The 23,399-nt window shown below is 42.5% G+C and overlaps 21 non-coding genes and 15 pseudogenes across 21 annotated transcripts; all 36 read left to right on the top strand.

Moving 5' to 3' along the window:
* Window positions 1-115: 115 nt before the first annotated feature.
* LOC146051279 (5S ribosomal RNA) lies at window positions 116-234 on the top strand. The gene has a single exon (XR_014466678.1). It is a non-coding gene; the product is annotated as a 5S ribosomal RNA (ribosomal RNA).
* A 342-nt stretch (window positions 235-576) lies between these two features.
* LOC146051358 (5S ribosomal RNA) lies at window positions 577-695 on the top strand. The gene has a single exon (XR_014466749.1). It is a non-coding gene; the product is annotated as a 5S ribosomal RNA (ribosomal RNA).
* Window positions 696-1,039: 344 nt separating this feature from the next.
* LOC146051462 (5S ribosomal RNA) lies at window positions 1,040-1,158 on the top strand (annotated as a pseudogene).
* Window positions 1,159-1,503: 345 nt separating this feature from the next.
* On the top strand, window positions 1,504-1,622 carry LOC146051120 (5S ribosomal RNA). Its single transcript, XR_014466534.1, has one exon. It is a non-coding gene; the product is annotated as a 5S ribosomal RNA (ribosomal RNA).
* Window positions 1,623-1,967: 345 nt separating this feature from the next.
* Window positions 1,968-2,076, top strand: LOC146050839 (5S ribosomal RNA; annotated as a pseudogene).
* A 346-nt stretch (window positions 2,077-2,422) lies between these two features.
* On the top strand, window positions 2,423-2,541 carry LOC146051435 (5S ribosomal RNA). Its single transcript, XR_014466819.1, has one exon. It is a non-coding gene; the product is annotated as a 5S ribosomal RNA (ribosomal RNA).
* A 342-nt stretch (window positions 2,542-2,883) lies between these two features.
* LOC146051061 (5S ribosomal RNA) lies at window positions 2,884-3,002 on the top strand. The gene has a single exon (XR_014466480.1). It is a non-coding gene; the product is annotated as a 5S ribosomal RNA (ribosomal RNA).
* Window positions 3,003-3,347: 345 nt separating this feature from the next.
* LOC146051296 (5S ribosomal RNA) lies at window positions 3,348-3,466 on the top strand. Its single transcript, XR_014466693.1, has one exon. It is a non-coding gene; the product is annotated as a 5S ribosomal RNA (ribosomal RNA).
* Window positions 3,467-3,808: 342 nt separating this feature from the next.
* LOC146050777 (5S ribosomal RNA) lies at window positions 3,809-3,927 on the top strand (annotated as a pseudogene).
* Window positions 3,928-4,273: 346 nt separating this feature from the next.
* LOC146050853 (5S ribosomal RNA) lies at window positions 4,274-4,392 on the top strand. Its single transcript, XR_014466363.1, has one exon. It is a non-coding gene; the product is annotated as a 5S ribosomal RNA (ribosomal RNA).
* Window positions 4,393-4,737: 345 nt separating this feature from the next.
* LOC146051272 (5S ribosomal RNA) lies at window positions 4,738-4,856 on the top strand. The gene has a single exon (XR_014466671.1). It is a non-coding gene; the product is annotated as a 5S ribosomal RNA (ribosomal RNA).
* Window positions 4,857-12,127: 7,271 nt separating this feature from the next.
* LOC146050729 (5S ribosomal RNA) lies at window positions 12,128-12,246 on the top strand (annotated as a pseudogene).
* Window positions 12,247-12,591: 345 nt separating this feature from the next.
* Window positions 12,592-12,710, top strand: LOC146051305 (5S ribosomal RNA). The gene has a single exon (XR_014466701.1). It is a non-coding gene; the product is annotated as a 5S ribosomal RNA (ribosomal RNA).
* Window positions 12,711-13,055: 345 nt separating this feature from the next.
* Window positions 13,056-13,174, top strand: LOC146051045 (5S ribosomal RNA). Its single transcript, XR_014466466.1, has one exon. It is a non-coding gene; the product is annotated as a 5S ribosomal RNA (ribosomal RNA).
* A 344-nt stretch (window positions 13,175-13,518) lies between these two features.
* On the top strand, window positions 13,519-13,637 carry LOC146051453 (5S ribosomal RNA; annotated as a pseudogene).
* Window positions 13,638-13,982: 345 nt separating this feature from the next.
* On the top strand, window positions 13,983-14,101 carry LOC146051185 (5S ribosomal RNA). The gene has a single exon (XR_014466592.1). It is a non-coding gene; the product is annotated as a 5S ribosomal RNA (ribosomal RNA).
* Window positions 14,102-14,446: 345 nt separating this feature from the next.
* LOC146050840 (5S ribosomal RNA) lies at window positions 14,447-14,565 on the top strand. The gene has a single exon (XR_014466362.1). It is a non-coding gene; the product is annotated as a 5S ribosomal RNA (ribosomal RNA).
* A 345-nt stretch (window positions 14,566-14,910) lies between these two features.
* On the top strand, window positions 14,911-15,029 carry LOC146050797 (5S ribosomal RNA; annotated as a pseudogene).
* Window positions 15,030-15,371: 342 nt separating this feature from the next.
* Window positions 15,372-15,490, top strand: LOC146051059 (5S ribosomal RNA). The gene has a single exon (XR_014466479.1). It is a non-coding gene; the product is annotated as a 5S ribosomal RNA (ribosomal RNA).
* A 344-nt stretch (window positions 15,491-15,834) lies between these two features.
* On the top strand, window positions 15,835-15,953 carry LOC146051376 (5S ribosomal RNA). Its single transcript, XR_014466765.1, has one exon. It is a non-coding gene; the product is annotated as a 5S ribosomal RNA (ribosomal RNA).
* Window positions 15,954-16,295: 342 nt separating this feature from the next.
* LOC146051009 (5S ribosomal RNA) lies at window positions 16,296-16,414 on the top strand. The gene has a single exon (XR_014466434.1). It is a non-coding gene; the product is annotated as a 5S ribosomal RNA (ribosomal RNA).
* A 345-nt stretch (window positions 16,415-16,759) lies between these two features.
* On the top strand, window positions 16,760-16,878 carry LOC146051452 (5S ribosomal RNA; annotated as a pseudogene).
* Window positions 16,879-17,223: 345 nt separating this feature from the next.
* On the top strand, window positions 17,224-17,342 carry LOC146051184 (5S ribosomal RNA). The gene has a single exon (XR_014466591.1). It is a non-coding gene; the product is annotated as a 5S ribosomal RNA (ribosomal RNA).
* A 345-nt stretch (window positions 17,343-17,687) lies between these two features.
* LOC146050828 (5S ribosomal RNA) lies at window positions 17,688-17,806 on the top strand. The gene has a single exon (XR_014466361.1). It is a non-coding gene; the product is annotated as a 5S ribosomal RNA (ribosomal RNA).
* Window positions 17,807-18,151: 345 nt separating this feature from the next.
* Window positions 18,152-18,270, top strand: LOC146050800 (5S ribosomal RNA; annotated as a pseudogene).
* Window positions 18,271-18,612: 342 nt separating this feature from the next.
* On the top strand, window positions 18,613-18,732 carry LOC146050813 (5S ribosomal RNA; annotated as a pseudogene).
* Window positions 18,733-19,077: 345 nt separating this feature from the next.
* LOC146050781 (5S ribosomal RNA) lies at window positions 19,078-19,195 on the top strand (annotated as a pseudogene).
* A 346-nt stretch (window positions 19,196-19,541) lies between these two features.
* On the top strand, window positions 19,542-19,660 carry LOC146051451 (5S ribosomal RNA; annotated as a pseudogene).
* A 345-nt stretch (window positions 19,661-20,005) lies between these two features.
* LOC146051327 (5S ribosomal RNA) lies at window positions 20,006-20,124 on the top strand. Its single transcript, XR_014466721.1, has one exon. It is a non-coding gene; the product is annotated as a 5S ribosomal RNA (ribosomal RNA).
* A 345-nt stretch (window positions 20,125-20,469) lies between these two features.
* Window positions 20,470-20,588, top strand: LOC146050815 (5S ribosomal RNA). The gene has a single exon (XR_014466360.1). It is a non-coding gene; the product is annotated as a 5S ribosomal RNA (ribosomal RNA).
* A 345-nt stretch (window positions 20,589-20,933) lies between these two features.
* Window positions 20,934-21,052, top strand: LOC146050830 (5S ribosomal RNA; annotated as a pseudogene).
* Window positions 21,053-21,394: 342 nt separating this feature from the next.
* LOC146050780 (5S ribosomal RNA) lies at window positions 21,395-21,512 on the top strand (annotated as a pseudogene).
* A 345-nt stretch (window positions 21,513-21,857) lies between these two features.
* On the top strand, window positions 21,858-21,975 carry LOC146050779 (5S ribosomal RNA; annotated as a pseudogene).
* A 346-nt stretch (window positions 21,976-22,321) lies between these two features.
* LOC146051427 (5S ribosomal RNA) lies at window positions 22,322-22,440 on the top strand. The gene has a single exon (XR_014466811.1). It is a non-coding gene; the product is annotated as a 5S ribosomal RNA (ribosomal RNA).
* A 341-nt stretch (window positions 22,441-22,781) lies between these two features.
* Window positions 22,782-22,899, top strand: LOC146051481 (5S ribosomal RNA; annotated as a pseudogene).
* A 341-nt stretch (window positions 22,900-23,240) lies between these two features.
* Window positions 23,241-23,359, top strand: LOC146051141 (5S ribosomal RNA). The gene has a single exon (XR_014466553.1). It is a non-coding gene; the product is annotated as a 5S ribosomal RNA (ribosomal RNA).
* Window positions 23,360-23,399: the final 40 nt, after the last annotated feature.

Here is a 23,399-nt window from a genome sequence, read left to right as displayed (position 1 = left end):
TCTTTTTACATTACCAACACATGATTTTTTTCAGTAAGCCAATACAGTTAGGAAACTTTTTTATTAGCTTACCTGGTTATAGAAGTAGAAGACGGCAAAAAAGTGCCGGTATCTCACCAACAGCCATACCACATTGGATACGCCCAATCTCGTCTGATCTTGGAAGCTAAGCAGTGTTGGGTCTGGTAAGTACTTGGGTGGGAGACCACATGGGAACACCAGTTGCTGTAGGTTTTTTCCCATTACTGGCAAATTGTTTTTATTCTCTAGCTATTTAAATTGGAAACTTTTTTTTATTGCCAGTACAGACATTTGGAAGAGGTCAAACAGACACAATAGCCATCACCTAAAAACTTACCACACTGTTTAGGCCCAATTCCAACTGCTTTTGGCAGCTAAACAGTGTTGAGCCTCTTTAGTAGTTTAATTTGAGACCACCTGCTTATATCATGTCCTGTAGGTCTTTTTACATTACCAACACATGATTTTTTTCAGTAAGCCAAAACAGTTAGGAAACTTTTTTATTAGCTTACCTGGTTATAGAAGTAGAAGAGTGCAAAAAAGTGCCTGTATCTCAACAACAGCCATACCACATTGGATACGCCCAATCTCGTCTGATCTTGGAAGCTAAGCAGTGATGGGCCTGGTTAGTACTTGGGTGGGTGACCACATGGGAACCCCAGGTGCTGTAGGGATTTCCCATTACTGGCAAATTGTTTTTATTCTCTAGCTATTTAAATTGGAAACTTTTTCTTTTTATTGCCAATACAGACATTTGGGAGAGGTCAAAGAGACACAATAGCCATAACCTAAAGACTTACCACAACGTTTCGGCCCAATTCCAACTGCTTTTGGCAGCTAAACAGTGTTGAGCCTCTTTAGTAGTTTAATTTGAGACCACCTGCTAATATCATGTCCTGTAGGTCTTTTTACATTACCAACACATGATTTTTTTCAGTAAGCCAAAACAGTTAGGAAACTTTTTTATTAGCTTACCTGGTTATAGAAGTAGAAGAGTGCAAAAAAGTGCCTGTATCTCACCTACAGCCATACCACATTGGATACGCCCAATCTTGTCTGATCTTGGAAGCTAAGCAGTGTTGGGTCTGGTTAGTACTTGGGTGGGAGACCACATGGAAACACCAGGTGCTGTAGATTTTTTCCCATTACTGGCAAATTGTTTTTATTCTCTTGCTTTTTAAATTGCAAACTTTTTATTTTTATTGCCAATACAGACATTTGGGAGAGGTCAAACAGACACAATAGCCATCATCTAAAGACTTACCACACTGTTTTGGCCCAATTCCAACTGCTTTTGACAGCTAAACAGTGTTGAGCCTCTTTAGTAGTTTAATTTGAGACCACCTGCTAATATCATGTCCTTTAGGTCTTTTTACATTACCAACACATGATTTTTTTCAGTAAGCCAATACAGTTAGGAAACTTTTTTATTAACTTACCTGGTTATAGAAGTAGAACAGGGCAAAAAAGGGTCTGTATCTCACCTACAGCCATACCACATTGGATACGCCCAATCTCATCTGATCTTGGAAGCTAAGCAGTGATTGGCCTGGTTAGTACTTGGGTGGGAGACCACATGGGAACACCAGGTGCTGTAGGTTTTTTCCCATTACTGACAAATTGTTTTTATTCTCTAGCTATTTAAATTGGAAACTTTTTCTTTTTATTGCCAATACAGACATTTGGGAGAGGTCAAACAGACACAATAGCCATCACCTAAAAACTTACCACACTGTTTAGGCCCAATTCCAACTGCTTTTGGCAGCTAAACAGTGTTGAGCCTCTTTAGTAGTTTAATTTGAGACCACATGCTTATATCATGTCCTGTAGGTCTTTTTACATTATCAACACATGATTTTTTTCAGTAAGCCAAAACAGTTAAAAAACTTTTTGATTAGCTTACCTGGTTATAGAAGTAGAAGAGGGTAAAAAAGTGCCTGTATCTTACCTACAGCCATACCACATTGAATAAGCCTGATCTTGGAAGCTAAGCAGTGATGGGCCTGGTTAGTACTTGGGTGGGAGACCACATGGTAACACCAGGTGCTGTAGGTTTTTTCCCATTACTGGCAAATTGTTTTTATTCTCTTGCTATTTAAATTGGAAACTTTTTATTTTTATTGCCAATACAGACATTTGGGAGAGGTCAAACAGACACAATAGCCATCATCTAAAGACTTACCACACTGTTTAGGCCCAATTCCAACTGCTTTTGGCAGCTAAACAGTGTTGAGCCTCTTTAGTAGTTTAATTTGAGACCACCTGCTAATATCATGTCCTGTAGGTCTTTTTACATTACCAACACATGATTTTTTTCAGTAAGCCAATACAGTTAGGAAACTTTTTTATTAGCTTACCTGGTTATAGAAGTAGAAGAGTGCAAAAAAAGTGGCTTTATCTCACCTACAGCCATACCACATTGGATACGCCCACTCTCGTCTGATCTTGGAAGCTAAGCAGTGATGGGCCTGTTTAGTACTTGGGTGGGTGACCACATGGGAACACCAGGTGCGGTAGGTTTTTTCCCATTACTTGCAAATTGTTTTTATTCTCTAGCTATTTAAATTGGAAACTTTTTTTTATTGCCAGTACAGACATTTGGAAGAGGTCAAACAGACACAATAGCCATCACCTAAAAACTTACCACACTGTTTAGGCCCAATCCCAACTGCTTTTGGCAGCTAAACAGTGTTGAGCATCTTTAGTAGTTTAATTTGAGACCACCTGCTTATATCATGTCCTGTAGGTCTTTTTACATTATCAACACATGATTTTTTTCAGTAAGCCAAAACAGTTAGGAAACTTTTTTATTAGCTTACCTGGTTATAGAAGTAGAAGAGTGCAAAAAAGTGCCTGTATCTCACCTACAGTCATACCACATTGGATACGCCCAATCTCGTCTGATCTTGGAAGCTAAGCAGTGATGGGCCTGGTTAGTACTTGGGTGGGTGACCACATGGGAACACCAGGTGCTGTAGGGTTTTCCCATTACTGGCAAATTGTTTTTATTCTCTAGCTATTTAAATTGGAAACTTTTTCTTTTTATTGCCAATACAGACATTTGGGAGAGGTCAAACAGACACAATAGCCATCACCTAAAGACTTAACACAACGTTTCGGCCCAATTCCAACTGCTTTTGGCAGCTAAATAGTGTTGAGCCTCTTTAGTAGTTTAATTTGAGACCACCTGCTAAAATCATGTCCTGTAGGTCTTTTTACATTACCAACACATGATTTTTTTTCATTAAGCCAATACAGTTAGGAAACTTTTTTATTAGCTTACCTGGTTATAGAAGTAGAAGAGGGCAAAAAAGTGCCGGTATCTCATCAACAGCCATACCACATTGGATACGCCCAATCTCGTCTGATCTTGGAAGCTAAGCAGTGTTGGGTCTGGTTAGTACTTGGGTGGGAGACCACATGGGAACACCAGTTGCTGTAGGTTTTTTCCCATTACTGGCAAATTGTTTTTATTCTCTAGCTATTTAAATTGGAAACTTTTTTTTATTGCCAGTACAGACATTTGGAAGAGGTCAAACAGACACAATAGCCATCACCTAAAAACTTACCACACTGTTTAGGCCCAATCCCAACTGCTTTTGGCAGCTAAACAGTGTTGAGCATCTTTAGTAGTTTAATTTGAGACCACCTGCTTATATCATGTCCTGTAGGTCTTTTTACATTATCAACACATGATTTTTTTCAGTAAGCCAAAACAGTTCTGAAACTTTTTTATTAGCTTACCTGGTTATAGAAGTAGAAGAGTGCAAAAAAGTGCCTGTATCTCACCAGCAGCCATAACACATTGGATACGCCCAATCTTGTCTGATCTTGGAAGCTAAGCAGTGTTGGGTCTGGTTAGTACTTGGGTGGGAGACCACATGGAAACACCAGGTGCTGTAGGTTTTTTCCCATTACTGGCAAATTGTTTTTATTCTCTTGCTATTTAAATTGGAAACTTTTTTTTTTTTATTGCCAGTACAGACATTTGGAAGAGGTCAAACAGACACAATAGCCATCACCTAAAAACTTACCAAACTGTTTAGGCCCAATCCCAACTGCTTTTGGCAGCTAAACAGTGTTGAGCCTCTTTAGTAGTTTAATTTGAGACCACATGCTTATATCATGTCCTGTAGGTCTTTTTACATTATCAACACATGATTTTTTTCAGTAAGCCAAAACAGTTAGGAAACCTTTTTATTAGCTTACCTGGTTATAGAAGTAGAAGAGTGCAAAAAAGTGCTTGTATCTCACCTACAGCCATACCACATTGGATACGCCCAATCTCGTCTGATCTTGGAAGCTAAGCAGTGATGGGCCTGGTTAGTACTTGGGTGGGAGACCACATGGGAACACCAGGTGCTGTAGGTTTTTTCACATTACTGGCAAATTGTTTTTATTCTCTAGCTATTTAAATTGGAAACTTTTTCTTTTTATTGCCAATACAGACATTTGGGAGAGGTCAAACAGACACAATAGCCATCACCTAAAAACTTACCACACTGTTTAATCCCAATTCCAACTGCTTTTGGCAGCTAAACAGTGTTGAGCCTCTTTAGTAGTTTAATTTGAGACCACATGCTTATATCATGTCGTGTAGGTCTTTTTACATTATCAACACATGATTTTTTTCAGTAAGCCAAAACAGTTAGAAAACTTTTTGATTAGCTTACCTGGTTATAGAAGTAGAAGAGGGTAAAAAAGTGCCTGTATCTTACCTACAGCCATACCACATTGAATAAGCCTAATCTCGTCTGATCTTGGAAGCTAAGCAGTGATGGGCCTGGTTAGTACTTGGGTGGGAGACCACATGGGAACACCAGGTGCTGTAGGTTTTTTCCCATTACTGGCAAATTGTTTTTATTCTCTTGCTATTTAAATTGGAAACTTTTTATTTTTATTGCCAATACAGACATTTGGGAGAGGTCAAACAGACACAATAGCCATCACCTAAAACCTTACCACACTGTTTCGGCCCAATTCCAACTGCTTTTGGCAGCTAAACAGTGTTGAGCCTCTTTTTTTTTTAAATAAAGTATTTTTATTGTACAGGACATACGTACAAAGCAGGACATTAACTCAAACAATGTACATATATAGAAGTCACTTGAAGTCCAATAGTACATGCCAGACTATACAATGTGTTTTCATATAGTGTAGTCAAGTTACATATGTATTTAAAGTGAAATAAAGTATCAATTTAGTAAAGAATAGTGGTGTCCCTGCTTTGTTCTAGCTGATTAGAAGTATTTCAATTTTCTGAATTATATATTAGAGTACAGAAGAGAAAAGAGAGGGAAACAAGAGAGAGAGAAAGAGAGCATTAGTCATGCATTGGTGCGTGTAGTTGGAAGTTCCATCCCACTTAGGGAGACGTATCTATGCAATATCTTAGGTTGAACAGTTATCGTATTTACATTGTGGCTATCAGTATCCATATATAAAATCGTCATCCAATACCGCAGCGTCAAGGGTGCGAGGAGTGCGGAGACTCCAGCCACCTACCCCAGATCTTTTCAAATTTAGGCAAGGTACCACGAGACATATAGACATATTTTTCATGTTGTACAGTGGTGTTGACTAAAGCCCTCCACTCCGCCAGCGGAGGTCCCGAGCTAGCCATCCAATGCCAAGCTACGACGACTTTAGCTAGGGAGCATAGGTTAATCACATATTGTCCCTCTGAATTATTCAGAGGGGCATTTTCCTTGCTTCCCAATATACACAGTTTAGGCGTCAGGACTCGCTCAGGAATCCCAGTCGACGATATTGTCGATTTGACCGCCACCCAGAAAGCGCTAATCAGGGGGCAGTCCCAGAGGAGATGCCAGAGGTTTCCCTGTGGGGAGTTACACTTTGGGCAGTCCGGAGAGGCTCGTCCACCAAATTTAACCATAGTACACGGTGTTAAGTATGTTCTATGTAGAATAAATAGCTGGACTTGTTGGAATCTTGCGGAGACCGTGGCGCGTCCCGGTGATGCCAGGGCCTCCTCCCACTCCTCCTCCTCAAAACCACCCACATCAGCCTCCCACCTAGCTCTTAGGGCGGGCAGTGAATCCCTGTGCAGAAAGGATAGCAAAAAAGAGTAAGCTAGGGAGATAGTTTTAACCTGTCCCAAGTTAGTCAGGAATATTTTCGCCGGGGAGGGTAACAGGACCGGGGGAACGCCGCTGAACTGAGTGTTTAGGGCGTGCCGTAGCTGCAGGTACCTGAAGAAATACACCTGGGATAGTCCGTACTCCTCCTTTAGCTGTTGAAAGGATTTTAGCACAGCTGCCTCATATATCTGTCCAATCGTCACCACTCCCCCAGCCGACCATAGACTCCTGCCCGACAAACAAGCAAGTTCGGATAACCTAGTGGAGTGCCAGAGGGGAGCCTCAGGATCTATAGCCGTATAACCCATCAGGGATTGGGTCTCCTGCCATATCCTAATGGCTTGCACCACCAGTGGGGGGGCCCCCCCAGGAATCTTCCCGCCTAGGAGCAACTGCAAGGGTGAGGTATCGGGATACATTTGGTGTATGAATGCAGTCGGGAGCGGAGCCTGGTCAGTATCTTGTAGCCAATGCCTGAGATGTGAGAGTTGGCTAGCATAATAGTATAATCTGAACTGCGGTAGAGCCAAACCCCCATCTGCCCGTGGTCTAGTAAGGGTGCTGACACTGATTCTGGGACGCTTGTTCGCCCATATCAGTGAAGATAGCAAGCTGTTTAAATGCCTAAAGAACGAGGCCGGCACATACACCGGGGACTGGTTTAGAACATATAGTATTTTGGGCTGTAGAATCATTTTTATTAGATTAACCCTGCCAATGACATTTAGGGGTAATTTGGTCCACACTGACAATTTGTCTTTGACAACGGATAACAGTGGATGTAGGTTCCCGGGAAGGAAGTCCCGACTGTCATTAGTTATTGTTATCCCCAGATATTTAAATTGGGATACCCAACTAAGTGGGAGGGGGGTGTCAGAAGCCAATGGTGGGGGACCACGCAAGGGCATTATGGAGGATTTAGACCAATTCACAGTGAGTCCAGAGAAGCCACCAAACTCCTCCATTAACTGCAGCGCAATAGGCATAGAGAGTCTATAGTCCTTTAGGAATAGGAGTAAATCGTCAGCGTAGAGTGCCACTGTGTCTGTTCTCTGACCCACCTGGAGCCCAACAATGTCCTGGTGATTTCTAAGAATACAGGCCAGCGGTTCAATAGCCACCGCAAAGAGCCCAGGGGAGAGGGGGCACCCCTGTCTAGCACCCCTTCCCAGAGCAAAAGGGAGCGAGACATGGTTGTTGACAGAGACCCTGGCCACCGGATGGAGGTATAGTAGCTGCACCCATTTTAAGTATTGTGGGCCAAAGCCCATACGTCGCATTACCTGCCACAGATAAGGCCACTCGACAGAGTCGAAGGCCTTATTGGCGTCGAACGACACAATGGCAGAGTGAGTCTCCTCCATATGAGTAGCCTGGATATGTGTAAACAGCCGCCTTAGATTCGTACTGGTTGACAACCCTGGCATAAAGCCAGTTTGGTCCGGGTGGATAATGGACAGTATCACAGCGTTCAGTTGAATAGCCAGGACCTTCGCTAAGATCTTAACGTCAGTGGTGATTAAGGAGATAGGTCTGTATGAGTCAGGGTAGTTGGGGTCTTTCTTAGGTTTGGGTATGACCACTATGATGGCCTCGGACATAGAGTCCGGTAGGACATTAAGCTCGAGGAGGCCATTAAATAGATTCAATAGTTTGGGGGCGAACAAATCCAGGTTCGATCTGTACAGCTCAACTGGAACCCCGTCTATGCCCGGGGCCTTCCCCCCGGGAAAGGACCTGATTGCAGTTTCTATCTCGGCAATTGTGACAGGTGCTTCAAGGGAAGACCTAGCCACCTCAGACAGTACAGGTAAGTCAATGTGGTCTAGATAGTCAGAGAGTTCTCCCTGTGTGCATCCCAGGCGTGAGCGGTAAAGCTCCTGGTAAAATGTAAGAAACACATCTGCTATTTCCCTAGTGGATGTCCTCAGTACCCCATCAGTGCCATATATCTGGGCCACAGAATTAGTTGGGCGATCTGAATGCACCAGGTGGGCCAGCAGACTGCCTGTCTTATCAGCGTTCAAGTATAGTTTATGGGACTTAAATAACAGGTTGCGAGCGTTGCGTTCCTCCAAGTGGGAAACCCAGGCAGCCCGCGCCAACTCCCACCTCGCCCCGGACTCCTCCGAGCCATCCTCCAGGTGTAAAATCTCTGTTTGCCGACACTCATCCTCCAATTCCGTTCCCCTAGCCCTGTGTGTTCGTTTAATAGAAGCAATTTTAGATATGAGAGTGCCCCTCAGATATGCCTTGAATGCATCCCATACTACCGGGGTGGAGGCCGTACCTATGTTATCACCAAAATATCCATCCCATAAAGCCTGTAGACCCGAGGAGTCACCAAATTGCAGTAACCATGAAGGGTGTAATTTCCAAAAGGACTGACCCCTCTGACACTCCATATCCACTGCCAGCAGTAGGGGAGAGTGGTCTGAGATACCCCTTGATTTGTAACAGACGGTTTGGAGTCTAGGCAGTAGCGAGGGAGAGACCAGGGCCAGATCGATACGTGAAAAGGAGTGGTGGGTCTTAGAGAAGCAGGAGTACTGAGTATCAGCCGGGTGCCTCTGTCGCCAGGCATCCTTTAAACCAATTGAGTCTACATAATTTGCAAAACCCGTGGGACGATCATCAGTGGGTGCTGAGCCAGGAGGCCACCACTTGTCCAGAGCGTGATTCATTAGCTTATTAAAATCCCCGAGGCATATGACTGGTGTGTCGGGGGATTGAGCCACATAAGTGGCCGCGTGTTTTAGGACATCATAATTGAAGGGAGGGGGAATATATACCGCCAGTATAAAGAAGGGCTGGGAATACAACCTACAATGTAGGAAGACGTATCTACCCAGTGGGTCCGTCTTAACAGCAAGCAATACAAATTGTACCGATTTATTAATCATTATCGAGACCCCCCTAGAGTGAGTAGTGTGGGAGGCATGATATGCCCAGCCCACCCAGGGTCTGCGTAGGGACATTAATCTATTGCCCTCCAGGTGGGTCTCGACCAGGCAGGTAATGTCCGAGCCGTATTGCTTAACCATTTTGAGAACTAAGGAGCGTTTAACTCTATCGTTTATCCCCCGGACATTCCAGGTGAGGACATTAAGTTGCGTCATATTGGGTTAGAGCGTGTGAGTTACCAGGAGCTGTAATACCTGTGCTGCCACCTCGTAGGACTATAAGTACCACAATCATTGCATCAAATATCGCCATACCCTTCTGTTTAAAACGTAGAGAACTACTAGACAATGCATGACAAATAGAAAAAAAAAGAGAGAAGAAAATAGAGAGACATAGAAAAAACAATCCCAACAAAATACACCCCCTCCCTGTATACCTCCCCTAACTGTGGCATACTTATATCCCTAACCTAGTAACTATTGGGACCAAAAGGGTCAATGACTACCTAGGTAACTTGAGGGCAATAAACTAATAACTACCAATGCAAGCATCGGGGCCCCCCGGCCATATAGTAGGCCTATAACTTGTCTAAAGCACCACATGTGTAAGGAAATATAGTGCATAGTAATATGTCCCCCCCCCCCCCCCGCAGAGAGCATGATAAATAACACAACAGTTATACCACATCTGTAGTAGGAAATATAGTGTAAACAGTATAAGCGCTTCCCCCTGAATGCAATATAAGCATAGTAACTATGACATATCTATGTAAATATTTACGCTGCCTGAGCGTTGCGTTTCCTGAGCATCTGGGCCCAGGATGGTCTCCAGAAAAAAGGTGGAAAATGGTGCAACTTGTCCACAAAGATGTAGTCCACTGCCGCCACTTGTCAAACATGAAAGATCAGGCCGGGGCCAGCTGCCTCGCAGCAGGTGCAAATCGATCAAGCCATGCCGCCGCCTCACGAGGATTACTGAAGAATTTCGTTTCTCCTTCTGCCACCACCCGTAACCGGGCCGGGAATAACATAGAATAGGGAAGGTTTAGGTCACGTAGCCTTCGCTTCACAGGCGTGAATAGGGCCCTCTCCTTCTGTACGTCCATGGCAAAATCAGGAAACGTAGAGACAGTCACCCCATTCCTGACCAGGGGGCCTTTGGTGCGGTTTAGCCGTAGAACCGCGTCACGATCTTTGTAGTGGAGGAACTTGGCTATGAGTGTCCTAGGAGGGGCCCCAGGAGGAAGCGGACGAGTGGGGATTCTGTGAGCCCTCTCGACAGCGAATTGAGGGGTAAAGGATTCCTTTCCATATAGCTCAACTAGCCAGGACTCCAAGAAGGATTCTGGTGACGAGCCCTCCTCCCTCTCTGGTAGTCCAACGAATCTGACATTATTCCTCCTCAAGCGACCCTCCATGTCCATGAGTTTATTCTGTATACCTGTGACCTGCTGTGTCAGGGTAGTGACGGCATTTTTTAGGGGATCAACTGCATCCTCTACTGTAGAGACCCGCGTCTCCACCTCACCGACTCGTTCCCTAATGCGTTGTACATCCTGCCTAAGCAGGGACAGGTCACACTGGACTTTTTCCATTTTATCTGAGAGCCTTTTTTCGCTGCCAGCAATGGCGTCGAGGACTTGTTGGAGGGAGAGGGGTTCAGGCAGTGTCTCATTTGAGGAGGTCTTGGAGCCACTCGGGTTGTCAGAGTCCGGTGTGTCTTCCGCATTTGACGCCTGCTGGCCCTGTGTCTCAGTGCCCCTTGCATATTTGGCCAATTTGGCTGCGGGGGCGTTGTGATGCTGTTTCACCATGTTTAGGGGGCACAGGTCTGCACGGGTTTGCACAGCTGTCCGTACTCTCAGGGTAGTGAGCAGGGTATGTTTTGGCCGTGGCTTTATGGATGGCCAGGCACTGTGGCGTCAGGCGAGCAGCCCAGGCACAGGGCTCCCGATGAGGTGGCTGTGGCAGTTGGTGAGAGTCAGTAGTGTGCATGACAGAGGACAATAGGGCAGAGGGAGAGCAGCAGCAGGTCAAAGGATGTTCCCCCTGTACTGTGGCTGGCTTCCCAGTATGGCCGCCGGAGCACAAGGCAGCAGGGCAGAGGGATAGCACTGAAGCTAATGTCCAATATGGCCACTGGGTTATAGGACTCGTGGCCCCAATGTGAAGGCTGTGGCAGGTAGCAGGAGACTGTAAGGTGCCTGTGAAGCACTTTGAGGTGTGTACTGTAGAGGACAATGGGACGGAGGGAGCAGGTTCAAGGATGTTCCCCCTGCACTGTGACTGGTCTCCCAATATGGCCGCCGGAGCACTAGACAGCAGGGCAGATGGGGAGCACTGGAGTCTGGAGCTGGTATTTAATATGGCCGCTGGGGTGCAGGACTCGTAGCCCCAATAGAACGGCTGAGGGAGGCAGCGGTATTCAGGAAGGAGATTGTAGGGCACTTTAGGGCGGAGGGAGAGCTGCAGCAAGTGTCAGAGTGTTTCCTCTGCGCTGCGATGGGTCGTCCAAAATGGCCGCCGGAGCACGGGATCTCAGGGCTGTGGCAGATCACCGTGCCTGCCGGAGCCCAGTGAGCCGCCCGTTAGTGGAGGGGGCTGCCGCGCAGCACAGAGACAGCGCCGGGTGAGTCACTCCAGGCGCCGCAGCACTCACCCAATCTCCCGACAGCGTGAGGGAAGGTGCGCCCAGCCAGAAGTCCCCGCAGCAGCACAGCAACCAGGCCGCGAGTCGCCGCTCGGTCCAGGCGGCTCGGAGAAGACGCCCGTCACCGGGTATGTGAGGGCTAGGGTGCGTCCGATATCGGGGGAGCCGTGGGAGGGTATTTCTCTATGGTGCCCGACTTCAGGATAGAAAAGCAGGATGGGTGACCGGGGAGCTCCAATTCAGCGCGTCCTAGCTGCTCGCCGCCGTAGCCACGCCCCGTGTTGAGCCTCTTTAGTAGTTTAATTTAAGACCACCTGCTAATATCATGTCCTTTAGGTCTTTTTACATTACCAACACATGATTTTTTTCAGTAAGCCAATACAGTTGGGAAACTTTTTTATTAACTTACCTGGTTATAGAAGTAGAAGAGGGCAAAAAAGGGCCTCTATCTCACCTACAGCCATACCACATTGGATAAGCCCAATCTCGTCTTATCTTTGAAGCTAAGCAGTGTTGGGCCTGGTTAGTACTTGGGTGGGAGACCACATGGGAACACCAGGTGCTGTAGGTTTTTTCCCATTACTGGCAAATTGTTTTTATTCTCTAGCTATTTAAATTGGAAACTTTTTTTTTTTATTGCCAGTACAGACATTTGAAAGAGGTCAAACAGACACAATAGCCATCACCTAAAAACTTACCAAACTGTTTAGGCCCAATCCCAACTGCTTTTGGCAGCTAAACAGTGTTGAGCCTCTTTAGTAGTTTAATTTGAGACCACATGCTTATATCATGTCCTGTAGGTCTTTTTACATTATCAACACATGATTTTTTTCAGTAAGCCAAAACAGTTAGGAAACCTTTTTATTAGCTTACCTGGTTATAGAAGTAGAAGAGTGCAAAAAAGTGCTTGTATCTCACCTACAGCCATACCACATTGGATACGCCCAATCTCGTCTGATGTTGGAAGCTAAGCAGTGATGGGCCTGGTTAGTACTTGGGTGGGTGATCACATGGGAACACCAGGTGCTGTAGGTTTTTTCCCATTACTGGCAAATTGTTTTTATTCTCTAGCTATTTAAATTGGAAACTTTTTCTTTTTATTGCCAGTACAGACATTTGGAAGAGGTCAAACAGACACAATAACCATCACCTAAAAACTTATCACACTGTTTAGGCCCAATTCCAACTGCTTTTGGCAGCTAAACAGTGTTGAGCCTCTTTAGTAGTTTAATTTGAGACCACCTGCTTATATCATGTCCTGTAGGTCTTTTTACATTACCAACACATGATTTTTTTCAGTAAGCCAAAACAGTTAGGAAACTTTTTTATTAGCTTACCTGGTTATAGAAGTAGAAGAGTGCAAAAAAGTGCCTGTATCTCACCTACAGCCATACCACATTGGATACGCCCAATCTCGTCTGATCTTGGAAGCTAAGCAGTGATGGGCCTGGTTAGTACTTGGGTGGGTGACCACATGGGAACACCAGGTGCTGTAGGGATTTCCCATTACTGGCAAATTGTTTTTATTCTCTAGCTATTTAAATTGGAAACTTTTTCTTTTTATTGCCAATACAGACATTTGGGAGAGGTCAAAGAGACACAATAGCCATCACCTAAAGACATACCACAACGTTTCGGCCCAATTCCAACTGCTTTTGGCAGCTAAACAGTGTTGAGCCTCTTTAGTAGTTTAATTTGAGACCACCTGCTAATATCATGTCCTGTAGGTCTTTTTACATTACCAACACATGATTTTTTTCAGTAAGCCAATACAGTTAGGAAACTTTTTTATTAGCTTACCTGGTTATAGAAGTAGAAGAGGGCAAAAAAGTGCCGGTATCTCACCAACAGCCATACCACATTGGATACGCCCAATCTTGTCTGATCTTGGAAGCTAAGCAGTGTTGGGTCTGGTTAGTACTTGGGTGGGAGACCACATGGAAACACCAGGTGCTGTAGGTTTTTTCCCATTACTGGCAAATTGTTTTTATTCTCTTGCTATTTAAATTGGAAACTTTTTATTTTTATTGCCAATACAGACATTTGGGAGAGGTCAAACAGACACAATAGCCATCATCTAAAGACTTACCACACTGTTTCGGCCCAATTCCAACTGCTTTTGGCAGCTAAACAGTGTTGAGCCTCTTTAGTAGTTTAATTTGAGACCACCTGCTAATATCATGTCCTTTAGGTCTTTTTACATTACCAACACATGATTTTTTTCAGTAAGCCAATACAGTTAGGAAACTTTTTTAATAACTTACCTGGTTATAGAAGTAGAAGAGGGCAAAAAAGGGCCTGTATCTCACCTACAGCCATACCACATTGGATACGCCCAATCTCGTCTGATCTTTGAAGCTAAGCAGTGTTGGACCTGGTTAGTACTTGGGTGGGAGACCACATGGGAACACCAGGTGCTGTAGGTTTTTTCCCATTACTGGCAAATTGTTTTTATTCTCTAGCTATTTAAATTGGAAACTTTTTTTTTTTATTGCCAGTACAGACATTTGGAAGAGGTCAAACAGACACAATAGCCATCACCTAAAAACTTACCACACTGTTTAGGCCCAATTCCAACTGCTTTTGGCAGCTAAACAGTGTTGAGCCTTTTTAGTAGTTTAATTTGAGACCACATGCTTATATCATGTCCTGTAGGTCTTTTTACATTATCAACACATGATTTTTTTCAGTAAGCCAAAACAGTTAGGAAACCTTTTTATTAGCTTACCTGGTTATAGAAGTAGAAGAGTGCAAAAAAGTGCTTGTATCTCACCTACAGCCATACCACATTGGATACGCCCAATCTCGTCTGATCTTGGAAGCTAAGCAGTGATGGGCCTGGTTAGTACTTGGGTGGGAGACCACATGGGAACACCAGGTGCTGTAGGTTTTTTCACATTACTGGCAAATTGTTTTTATTCTCTAGCTATTTAAATTGGAAACTTTTTCTTTTTATTGCCAATACAGACATTTGGGAGAGGTCAAACAGACACAATAGCCATCACCTAAAAACTTACCACACTGTTTAGGCCCAATTCCAACTGCTTTTGGCAGCTAAACAGTGTTGAGCCTCTTTAGTAGTTTAATTTGAGACCACATGCTTATATCATGTCCTGTAGGTCTTTTTACATTATCAACACATGATTTTTTTCAGTAAGCCAAAACAGTTAGAAAACTTTTTGATTAGCTTACCTGGTTATAGAAGTAGAAGAGGGCAAAAAAGTGCATGTATCTCACCTACAGCCATACCAAATTGAATAAGCCTAATCTCGTCTAATCTTGGAAGATAAGCAGTGATGGGCCTGTTTAGTACTTGGGTGGGTGACCACATGGGAACACCAGGTGCGGTAGGTTTTTTCCCATTACTCGCAAATTGTTTTTATTCTCTAGCTATTTAAATTGGAAACTTTTTTTTATTGCCAGTACAGACATTTGGAAGAGGTCAAACAGACACAATAGCCATCACCTAAAAACTTACCACACTGTTTAGGCCCAATCCCAACTGCTTTTGGCAGCTAAACAGTGTTGAGCCTCTTTAGTAGTTTCATTTGAGACCACCTGCTTATATCATGTCCTGTAGGTCTTTTTACATTATCAACACATGATTTTTTTCAGTAAGCCAAAACAGTTAGGAAACTTTTTTATTAGCTTACCTGGTTATAGAAGTAGAAGAGTGCAAAAAAGTGCCTGTATCTCACCTACAGTCATACCACATTGGATACGCCCAATCTCGTCTGATCTTGGAAGCTAAGCAGTGATGGGCCTGGTTAGTACTTGGGTGGGTGACCACATGGGAACACCAGGTGCTGTAGGGTTTTCCCATTACTGGCAAATTGTTTTTATTCTCTAGCTATTTAAATTGGAAACTTTTTCTTTTTATTGCCAATACAGACATTTGGGAGAGGTCAAACAGACACAATAGCCATCACCTAAAGACTTACCACAACGTTTCGGCCCAATTCCAACTGCTTTTGGCAGCTAAATAGTGTTGAGCCTCTTTAGTAGTTTAATTTGAGACCACCTGCTAATATCATGTCCTGTAGGTCTTTTTACATTACTAACACATGATTTTTTTCAGTAAGCCAATACAGTTAGGAAACATTTTTATTAGCTTACCTGGTTATAGAAGTAGAAGAGGGCAAAAAAGTGCCGGTATCTCACCAACAGCCGTACCACATTGGATACGCCCAATCTCGTCAGATCTTGGAAGCTAAGCAGTGTTGGGTCTGGTAAGTACTTGGGTGGGAGACCACATGGGAACACCAGTTGCTGTAGGTTTTTTCCCATTACTGGCAAATTGTTTTTATTCTCTAGCTATTTAAATTTGAAACTTTTTTTTATTGCCAGTACAGACATTTGGAAGAGGTCAAACAGACACAATAGCCATCACCTAAAAACTTACCACACTGTTTAGGCCCAATTCCAACTGCTTTTGGCAGCTAAACAGTGTTGAGCCTCTTTAGTAGTTTAATTTGAGACCACCTGCTTATATCATGTCCTGTAGGTCTTTTTACATTACCAACACATGATTTTTTTCAGTAAGCCACAACAGTTAGGAAACTTTTTTATTAGCTTACCTGGTTATAGAAATAGAAGAGTGCAAAAAAGTGCCTGTATCTCACCTACAGCCATACCACATTGGATGCGCCCAATCTCGTCTGATCTTGGAAGCTAAGCAGTGATGGGCCTGGTTAGTACTTGGGTGGGTGACCACATGGGAACACCAGGTGCTGTAGGGATTTCCCATTACTGGCAAATTGTTTTTATTCTCTAGCTATTTAAATTGGAAACTTTTTCTTTTTATTGCCAATACAGACATTTGGGAGAGGTCAAAGAGACACAATAGCCATCAGCTAAAAACTTACCACACTGTTTCGGCCCAATTCCAACTGCTTTTGGCAGCTAAACAGTGTTGAGCCTCTTTAGTAGTTTAATTTGAGACCACCTGCTAATATCATGTCCTTTAGGTCTTTTTACATTACCAACACATGATTTTTTTTTAGTAAGCCAATACAGTTGGGAAACTTTTTTATTAACTTACCTGGTTATAGAAGTAGAAGAGGGCAAAAAAGGGCCTGTATCTCACCAACAGCCATACCACATTGGATACGCCCAATCTTGTCTGATCTTGGAAGCTAAGCAGTGTTGGGTCTGGTTAGTACTTGGGTGGGAGACCACATGGAAACACCAGGTGCTGTAGGTTTTTTCCCATTACTGGCAAATTGTTTTTATTCTCTTGCTATTTAAATTGGAAACTTTTTATTTTTATTGCCAATACAGACATTTGGGAGAGGTCAAACAGACACAATAGCCATCATCTAAAGACTTACCACACTGTTTCGGCCCAATTCCAACTGCTTTTGGCAGCTAAACAGTGTTGAGCCTCTTTAGTAGTTTAATTTGAGACCACCTGCTAATATCATGTCCTTTAGGTCTTTTTACATTACCAACACATGATTTTTTTCAGTAAGCCAATACAGTTAGGAAACTTTTTTAATAACTTACCTGGTTATAGAAGTAGAAGAGGGCAAAAAAGGGCCTGTATCTCACCTACAGCCATACCACATTGGATACGCCCAATCTCGTCTGATCTTTGAAGCTAAGCAGTGTTGGACCTGGTTAGTACTTGGGTGGGAGACCACATGGGAACACCAGGTGCTGTAGGTTTTTTCCCATTACTGGCAAATTGTTTTTATTCTCTAGCTATTTAAATTGGAAACTTTTTTTTTTTATTGCCAGTACAGACATTTGGAAGAGGTCAAACAGACACAATAGCCATCACCTAAAAACTTACCACACTGTTTAGGCCCAATTCCAACTGCTTTTGGCAGCTAAACAGTGTTGAGCCTCTTTAGTAGTTTAATTTGAGACCACATGCTTATATCATGTCCTGTAGGTCTTTTTACATTATCAACACATGATTTTTTTCAGTAAGCCAAAACAGTTAGGAAACCTTTTTATTAGCTTACCTGGTTATAGAAGTAGAAGAGTGCAAAAAAGTGCTTGTATCTCACCTACAGCCATACCACATTGGATACGCCCAATCTCGTCTGATCTTGGAAGCTAAGCAGTGATGGGCCTGGTTAGTACTTGGGTGGGAGACCACATGGGAACACCAGGTGCTGTAGGTTTTTTCACATTACTGGCAAATTGTTTTTATTCTCTAGCTATTTAAATTGGAAACTTTTTCTTTTTATTGCCAATACAGACATTTGGGAGAGGTCAAACAGACACAATAGCCATCACCTAAAAACTTACCACACTGTTTAGGCCCAATTCCAACTGCTTTTGGCAGCTAAACAGTGTTGAGCCTCTTTAGTAGTTTAATTTGAGACCACATGCTTATATCATGTCCTGTAGGTCTTTTTACATTATCAACACATGATTTTTTTCAGTAAGCCAAAACAGTTAGAAAACTTTTTGATTAGCTTACCTGGTTATAGAAGTAGAAGAGGGCAAAAAAGTGCATGTATCTCACCTACAGCCATACCAAATTGAATAAGCCTAATCTCGTCTAATCTTGGAAGATAAGCAGTGATGAGCCTGTTTAGTACTTGGGTGGGTGACCACATGGGAACACCAGGTGCTGTAGGTTTTTTCCCATTACTCGCAAATTGTTTTTATTCTCTAGCTATTTAAATTGGAAACTTTTTTTTATTGCCAGTACAGACATTTGGAAGAGGTCAAACAGACACAATAGCCATCACCTAAAAACTTACCACACTGTTTAGGCCCAATCCCAACTGCTTTTGGCAGCTAAACAGTGTTGAGCCTCTTTAGTAGTTTCATTTGAGACCACTTGCTTATATCATGTCCTGTAGGTCTTTTTACATTATCAACACATGATTTTTTTCAGTAAGCCAAAACAGTTAGAAAACTTTTTGATTAGCTTACCTGGTTATAGAAGTAGAAGAGGGCAAAAAAGTGCATGTATCTCACCTACAGCCATACCACATTGAATAAGCCTAATCTCGTCTGATCTTGGAAGCTAAGCGGTGATGGGCCTAGTTAGATACTTGGGTGGGAGACCACATGGTAACACCAGGTGCTGTAGGTTTTTTCCCATTACTGGCAAATTGTTTTTATTCTCTTGCTATTTAAATTGGAAACTTTTTATTTTTATTGCCAATACAGACATTTGGGAGAGGTCAAACAGACACAATAGCCATCATCTAAAGACTTACCACACTGTTTCGGCCCAATTCCAACTTCTTTTGGCAGCTAAACAGTGTTGAGCCTCTTTAGTAGTTTAATTTGAGACCACCTGCTAATATCATGTCCTTTAGGTCTTTTTACATTACCAACACATGATTTTTTTCAGTAAGCCAATACAGTTGGGAAACTTTTTTATTAACTTACCTGGTTATAGAAGTAGAAGAGGGCAAAAAAGGGCCTGTATCTCACCTATTCCATACCACATTGGATACGCCCAATCTCGTCTGATCTTGGAAGCTAAGCAGTGTTGGGTCTGGTTAGTACTTGGGTGGGAGACCACATGGAAACACCAGGTGCTGTAGGTTTTTTCCCATTACTGGCAAATTGTTTTTATTCTCTTGCTATTTAAATTGAAAACTTTTTATTTTTATTGCCAATACAGACATTTGGGAGAGGTCAAACAGACACAATAGCCATCAGCTAAAAACTTACCACACTGTTTCGGCCCAATTCCAACTGCTTTTGGCAGCTAAACAGTGTTGAGCCTCTTTAGTAGTTTAATTTGAGACCACCTGCTAATATCATGTCCTTTAGGTCTTTTTACATTACCAACACATGATTTTTTTTTAGTAAGCCAATACAGTTGGGAAACTTTTTTATTAACTTACCTGGTTATAGAAGTAGAAGAGGGCAAAAAAGGGCCTGTATCTCACCAACAGCCATACCACATTGGATACGCCCAATCTTGTCTGATCTTGGAAGCTAAGCAGTGTTGGGTCTGGTTAGTACTTGGGTGGGAGACCACATGGAAACACCAGGTGCTGTAGGTTTTTTCCCATTACTGGCAAATTGTTTTTATTCTCTTGCTATTTAAATTGGAAACTTTTTATTTTTATTGCCAATACAGACATTTGGGAGAGGTCAAACAGACACAATAGCCATCATCTAAAGACTTACCACACTGTTTCGGCCCAATTCCAACTGCTTTTGGCAGCTAAACAGTGTTGAGCCTCTTTAGTAGTTTAATTTGAGACCACCTGCTAATATCATGTCCTTTAGGTCTTTTTACATTACCAACACATGATTTTTTTCAGTAAGCCAATACAGTTAGGAAACTTTTTTAATAACTTACCTGGTTATAGAAGTAGAAGAGGGCAAAAAAGGGCCTGTATCTCAACTACAGCCATACCACATTGGATACGCCCAATCTCGTCTGATCTTTGAAGCTAAGCAGTGTTGGACCTGGTTAGTACTTGGGTGGGAGACCACATGGGAACACCAGGTGCTGTAGGTTTTTTCCCATTACTGGCAAATTGTTTTTATTCTCTAGCTATTTAAATTGGAAACTTTTTTTTTTTATTGCCAGTACAGACATTTGGAAGAGGTCAAACAGACACAATAGCCATCACCTAAAAACTTACCACACTGTTTAGGCCCAATTCCAACTGCTTTTGGCAGCTAAACAGTGTTGAGCCTCTTTAGTAGTTTAATTTGAGACCACATGCTTATATCATGTCCTGTAGGTCTTTTTACATTATCAACACATGATTTTTTTCAGTAAGCCAAAACAGTTAGGAAACCTTTTTATTAGCTTACCTGGTTATAGAAGTAGAAGAGTGCAAAAAAGTGCTTGTATCTCACCTACAGCCATACCACATTGGATACGCCCAATCTCGTCTGATCTTGGAAGCTAAGCAGTGATGGGCCTGGTTAGTACTTGGGTGGGAGACCACATGGGAACACCAGGTGCTGTAGGTTTTTTCACATTACTGGCAAATTGTTTTTATTCTCTAGCTATTTAAATTGGAAACTTTTTCTTTTTATTGCCAATACAGACATTTGGGAGAGGTCAAACAGACACAATAGCCATCACCTAAAAACTTACCACACTGTTTAGGCCCAATTCCAACTGCTTTTGGCAGCTAAACAGTGTTGAGCCTCTTTAGTAGTTTAATTTGAGACCACATGCTTATATCATGTCCTGTAGGTCTTTTTACATTATCAACACATGATTTTTTTCAGTAAGCCAAAACAGTTAGAAAACTTTTTGATTAGCTTACCTGGTTATAGAAGTAGAAGAGGGCAAAAAAGTGCATGTATCTCACCTACAGCCATACCAAATTGAATAAGCCTAATCTCGTCTAATCTTGGAAGATAAGCAGTGATGAGCCTGTTTAGTACTTGGGTGGGTGACCACATGGGAACACCAGGTGCGGTAGGTTTTTTCCCATTACTCGCAAATTGTTTTTATTCTCTAGCTATTTAAATTGGAAACTTTTTTTTATTGCCAGTACAGACATTTGGAAGAGGTCAAACAGACACAATAGCCATCACCTAAAAACTTACCACACTGTTTAGGCCCAATTCCAACTGCTTTTGGCAGCTAAACAGTGTTGAGCCTCTTTAGTAGTTTAATTTGAGACCACCTGCTTATATCATGTCCTGTAGGTCTTTTTACATTACCAACACATGATTTTTTTCAGTAAGCCAATACAGTTGGGAAACTTTTTTATTAACTTACCTGGTTATAGAAGTAGAAGAGGGCAAAAAAGGGCCTGTATCTCACCTATTCCATACCACATTGGATACGCCCAATCTCGTCTGATCTTGGAAGCTAAGCAGTGTTGGGTCTGGTTAGTACTTGGGTGGGAGACCACATGGAAACACCAGGTGCTGTAGGTTTTTTCCCATTACTGGCAAATTGTTTTTATTCTCTTGCTATTTAAATTGGAAACTTTTTATTTTTATTGCCAATACAGACATTTGGGAGAGGTCAAACAGACACAATAGCCATCATCTAAAGACTTACCACACTGTTTCGGCCCAATTCCAACTTCTTTTGGCAGCTAAACAGTGTTGAGCCTCTTTAGTAGTTTAATTTGAGACCACCTGCTAATATCATGTCCTTTAGGTCTTTTTACATTACCAACACATGATTTTTTTCAGTAAGCCAATACAGTTGGGAAACTTTTTTATTAACTTACCTGGTTATAGAAGTAGAAGAGGGCAAAAAAGGGCCTGTATCTCACCTATTCCATACCACATTGGATACGCCCAATCTCGTCTGATCTTGGAAGCTAAGCAGTGTTGGGTCTGGTTAGTACTTGGGTGGGAGACCACATGGAAACACCAGGTGCTGTAGGTTTTTTCCCATTACTGGCAAATTGTTTTTATTCTCTTGCTATTTAAATTGAAAACTTTTTATTTTTATTGCCAATACAGACATTTGGGAGAGGTCAAACAGACACAATAGCCATCAGCTAAAAACTTACCACACTGTTTCGGCCCAATTCCAACTGCTTTTGGCAGCTAAACAGTGTTGAGCCTCTTTAGTAGTTTAATTTGAGACCACCTGCTAATATCATGTCCTTTAGGTCTTTTTACATTACCAACACATGATTTTTTTTTAGTAAGCCAATACAGTTGGGAAACTTTTTTATTAACTTACCTGGTTATAGAAGTAGAAGAGGGCAAAAAAGGGCCTGTATCTCACCTACAGCCATACCACATTGGATACGCCCAATCTCGTCTGATCTTGGAAGCTAAGCAGTGTTGGGCCTGGTTAGTACTTGGGTGGGAGACCACATGGGAACACCAGGTGCTGTAGGTTTTTTCCCATTTCTGGCAAATTGTTTTTATTCTCTAGCTATTTAAATTGGAAATTTTTTTTATTGCCAATACAGACATTTGGGAGAGGTCAAACAGACACAATAGCCATCATCTAAAGACTTACCACACTGTTTCGGCCCAATTCCAACTTCTTTTGGCAGCTAAACAGTGTTGAGCCTCTTTAGTAGTTTAATTTGAGACCACCTGCTAATATCATGTCCTTTAGGTCTTTTTACATTACCAACACATGATTTTTTTCAGTAAGCCAATACAGTTGGGAAACTTTTTTATTAACTTACCTGGTTATAGAAGTAGAAGAGGGCAAAAAAGGGCCTGTATCTCACCTACTCCATACCACATTGGATACGCCCAATCTCGTCTGATCTTGGAAGCTAAGCAGTGTTGGGCCTGGTTAGTACTTGGGTGGGAGACCACATGGGAACAACAGGTGCTGTAGGTTTTTTCCTATTACTGGCAAATTGTTTTTATTCTCTAGCTATTTAAATTGGAAACTTTTTTTTTATATTGCCAGTACAGACATTTGGAAGAGGTCAGACACAATAGCCATCACCTAAAGACTTACCACACTGTTTAGGCCCAATTCCAACTGCTTTTGGCAGCTAAACAGTGTTGAGCCTCTTTAGTAGTTTAATTTGAGACCACCTGCTAATATCATGTCCTGTAGGTCTTTTTACATTACCAACACATGATTTTTTTCAGTAAGCCAATACAGTTAGGAAACTTTTTTATTAGCTTACCTGGTTATAGAAGTAGAAGAGGGCAAAAAAGTGCCGGTGTCTCACCAACAGCCATACCACATTGGATACGCCCAATCTCGTCTGATCTTGGAAGCTAAGCAGTGATGGGCCTGGTTAGTACTTGGGTGGGTGACCACATGGGAACACCAGGTGCTGTAGGGTTTTCCCATTACTGGCAAATTGTTTTTATTCTCTAGCTATT

Source organism: Crinia signifera, chromosome 12 (genome assembly GCF_055691185.1).
Source record: "Crinia signifera chromosome 12, ASM5569118v1, whole genome shotgun sequence".
Classification (NCBI taxonomy): domain Eukaryota; kingdom Metazoa; phylum Chordata; class Amphibia; order Anura; family Myobatrachidae; genus Crinia; species Crinia signifera.
Note: the sequence above shows the minus strand (reverse complement) of the source record. Positions and strands in the feature narration are given on the sequence as shown.